This window comes from Otolemur garnettii, unplaced genomic scaffold (genome assembly GCF_000181295.1).
Source record: "Otolemur garnettii isolate 467f Iridium unplaced genomic scaffold, OtoGar3 scaffold00001, whole genome shotgun sequence".
NCBI classification, from domain to species: domain Eukaryota; kingdom Metazoa; phylum Chordata; class Mammalia; order Primates; family Galagidae; genus Otolemur; species Otolemur garnettii.
Genome location: NW_003852396.1, coordinates 14,621,971 through 14,626,542, shown reverse-complemented (window position 1 = coordinate 14,626,542; position 4,572 = coordinate 14,621,971).

The following is a 4,572-nucleotide window of genomic DNA, read 5'->3' as shown; positions in this document are numbered from 1 at the left end:
GAGTTTTATATTATTTTTGTTAATTTTATAATGTTAAACTTTAATAATAACAAATAATTGTTGAGAACTGATTATCGAGAACTGCTTATCAAAGTTCATATTGTTGATCGGTTGTTAGAATTTGCTGAGAAATATGCCAAAGAATAAAATAATACTATACATAATTTTTTAATGCATTATATTTGTAAATTGTACTTATGTTGAAATTAAAAATATATATATTACAAAACTATTTTTGCATTCTATGAAAATTTTTGTAATTTTTGTTGCTTCATATAGACCAAATTTTTAATTAAGAACCCCTTCTCCCTGTCAATGGTGTCCCGCTTTACCAATGTTAAAATCTGGTCACCTTAATATATATATGCACACACACACACACACACACATATATACACACACTATATATATGTATATAAAATATCCACATTTAATAGATGAGAATATTGAGGCCCTAACATTCTAAAATGTGAAACCTCAAATTCTTTATGCAAGAAGATGGGAGGGTAGGAAGAGATGCTAAGTGTTCAAAAACGAAGAGCAATTCTTGGTAGCATATCCATGCTGCCCCCTATGCAAGCATAACTGCCTACTCAATTTAAAAGACAAAGAAACTAGAGTCCTCCCTATATGTCAGGCATACTGCTAGAAATTTGTAATCTGTGTAGCAACTCTCTGGAGAAGGTATCATTTTCAATTCATGGATAAAGTCGGTTGACTTGCCTATGTTCACACAACCACTAAGGGTTACATAGGGACCAAGGGAAAACTTTCTGTTTGCTCCCTGAAGGTTCAATGAAAAGTCAACTCATGAAAGGTAAATTACTTAGAGAAAAGCCACATATGTTTTATTAACTTATACTCAGGAACCTTCAGAATGAAGACTCAAAGATATAGTGGAAATGGTCTATTTTTATGTTTAGGTTTAACAAAGCATAGATAGCTGTATAATAATATGATTGGATGAAAAAGGTATGACTTAATCATAATAGGCTGAGTAGGGAAACCCAGTAAGGCCTCCTTGTGGAGATTCTTCTTGCCCTCTCTAAACCCGTATTTCTTTCTTCTGGACGTGGGGCAGAACTCTCTCTGGAAGGGGAATCTTATGACCTTTAGTCAAGTAAGCCATATCAGAAAAACTTCTTTTCCATAGGAAGACAGGGTAATAGTTAAAATAATATTTTTAGGTTTTATGTCTGGCTTTGGGAAAAAAGAGTTTTGGTTTCTATAACCTGCCTCAGAGAAGAGAGGTTCTGGTTCTATGGCTAGCCTTGGTGGGGGTGGGGGGGAATGGGACTAAAAGACAGGAAGAAAAGAGGAGATCAGGAAATACCTGTTGCTTTTGAGACAGTTTCTGAGGTCTTTATTTTGGGATGTTGTTTTCTGAGTCTCAACAGTTCAATTCAAAAATGTTTGAAAAATATTGGATTGAATGGTCTGTAAATCCTAAACAATTCTAAACTTTTAAGATTCTTCTCCCTTAAAATATGGTTTATGTGGAATTCTTCTAACTTTTGAAAGTGAAGGATTCTCATAATAGTTGATATTAAAAATTAAGCATATCGAGAGAGTACAAAACAGCAATAAGAATTCAAGTGTTCCAACAACATGGACGGATTTCCCAAATGTAATACTGAGTGACAGAAGCCAGATACAAATAGTGTAAATTGTATTATTCCCTTTCCCTTTTGGGGAGGGGATGTAGAGAGAGGTACAACCAATCTAGGTAAAGACTGAAAATAGCACGAAGGACCCTTCTGGTATGTAGGCTACATCCGTGTTCAGTTTGCTTTAGTATATGCTCTTTTCTGTCTGTGTTCTATTTAATAAATAGTTAACCCTGCATGAAGCTAACATTCATTGGCTACTAACTTTTATAAATATGATTGGCTATGTAGTAGTATGGGGCCTCACTTGGGGTGGCCTTTAAAATGCATGAACCCAGGAAGCAGTGAGGACAGCCTCATTTGAATGGTTGGTGACACTGGTAGGAGTCAAGAGAGGCCTCAGGAGTTTTCTGTAGAGGCTCTATGTTCAAGGAGTTGGTGAGGGAGGGGAGAGTGAGTGTGCAATGAATAGCCACCAATGGGGCCGGGTGGGAGAGCTGAATCAGCTGACCTCAGATACAGGCTACTAAAAGTTAAATAAACAGCATCACAGACAATAAGAGTTCAAACTTTGGATAAATTGATTTTGAATCTTAGCCATTATATCAGAGAAAAGTTACCTAAACTCAATAGGCCTCATTTTTATCTTTTCTCAAATGGATTATAGTAATACCAACACTGTGGTATTGGAACGATTAAATGAGGTTAATTATATTAAATTCACAGCATAGTGTGTAGCCGATAGTAAATGCTGATTCTTCCCACTCCCTCATCTTCACACTTAGAATTTTGAAATAAAGATTGAATGTAAACATTTGGAGTCAAGAAGCAAGGCTTCTCTAGGCAGCAGGAAGAATATAGTGAAGTGTGGAGGGGGATGAGACAGCCTGCGCCTGGAGGGCAGGTAGACAGAGTAAAGATTTTGGTTGGGGCAGTGTTATTGGATGATCTCCAATGAGAAAGTCCAGATTTTGTGTTTTAGTCCTTGGTGAGCATTGAGCAGAATTTAAGCTAATGGAGGCACCAAGTGTGTCTAAAATTTGTGAACTCGTGAAAATGGAGAGGCTACCCTAAAGGCTCTTGTTTCACACTAATAATGAAGTTGAATCTGAGTGAAGATTTAATGGAAAATGAAAAATAAATCATTGTCCCAGCTGCTTTGGCTTTATGAACCCCAAATCCCACTTGAGAGGAATCATCTGGAAATTTGACATAAGTAGGATTGAATTTTTCATCTTTCAATCAGATTTCTTGAGTATCAGCCATAGTTCAGCTGTCATGAGTTCCCAGTTCTGTGTGGATTAAAATTATTCTGTTCAAAAGGTTAAAAAAAAAAAAAAGAAATCTTAACACAAATCCCTTGTCCTCAGACACTGCCTCTTGGAAAGTTTTTCTGGGTCAAGACTTACTGTGAAGACTCTAAACTTACCTTCTTCTCTGGTAAAAAAAAAAAAAAAAAAAAAAAAAAAAAACAAAAAAAACCACCAGAAGGAATAGAATATTGCAGTCTTCTACCCCAGCCCAAAGACAGAGAGGCTTCAGAGAGGAAAATGTTTCTTATTTCTTGGGAAAGAAGGGTAGAATTTTTACAGTGGGTAGTAAACACACATTTCTTTCTTTCTTTCTTTCTTTGCTAATCTAGCTCAAATGAGCTTTTCTGCTATAATCAAAATGTACATCCTTGGTGCTTTCCTCTCTAAGTACACTTCACTTTGCAGGTGAGTAACAAAAAACATTTAAAAAAAAATGTTTCCCTTGGGGTAAAAGGAGGTGAAAGTTGCTGGCATTCATGCTAGGTACCTGGGCCAGGGCCATTAACTCAGTGTGGAAACCTCTTTGAAAGGAGCCCCAGTTAGTAAAGCCAAGTGCAATAGAAGAATTATGTATTGTCAGGGAAACAGCTGGCTGTTACATGCCCAATAGGAAGGCTTTTCAATTTTGGGCCAATCCTCTTCTTTTAAACAATGACTCCAAAGTACAGATTTGTCACTCACTAAAGATATGAGAATGTCTGACCGATTAGAGCTGTTTCTCTGAATCCCTTCAAAATCAAGTGCCATAAATGAGTTACTGAGGAAAAAACAGAAAAGGACAAGAAAATAAATTCCCTAATTATATTATTAATAGACTTACAATCAGGGCTTTAAGTGTTTGCTATTAGCTATTATTGCCACACACATTAGGAAGATTCCTAAGCACAGTTTTCCTCCTAATTTCCCTGTCTCTAACCTATCTATTACCTCTGGTTATGGCGTGAATATCTCAAAAGTATCGCTAGTTTATCCTTTTCTGTCTTCTTATGTTAGAATATCATTTCTATGGTCTGAATATTCTTATCCTTTTAAAGCTTACATGTTTAAATTCAATCCCCAATGTGATAGTATTAGAGTATGAGGCCTTTAGGAGGTGACTAGGTCATAACAGAGCTCTCGTGGGTGGAATTAGTGGCCTTATAAAAGAGGCCTTTAAGAGAGCTCTGTGCACCTTGTACCACCTGAGGATAGAGGAAGAAGGTGCCATCTATGTAGCAGACAGTAAGCCCTCACTAGACATCAAGTCTGTTAGAATCTTGATCCTGGACTTCTTATCCTCTAGAAGTGTGAGCAATATATTTCTGTTGCTTATAAATGATCTAGTCTAAGGTATATTGTCATAGCAGCCCAGACTAACTGAGGCAATCATTTATGTCAGTTTTTTCCTCTGGGCATTGCCAACAACTTGGGCCAGATCCTCAAAAATTTTTATCTAGTCTGTAGCAATATTCTCCTGGCCAAGTTTTCTGCCTTCTGGCTGTACATTGCAGCTCAATTCGTCTTCTGTAAATGTCATTTTATTATGACTTTTTAAAAATTTAAGCACCTTTTGTTTTTTGGAAGTCCATCACCTGGCTTTCAAGCTCCTCCATAATGTGGCCTCACTCCAGTTTTCTATCTTCTACTGTTATCTAATACATCTCCCCAATTAT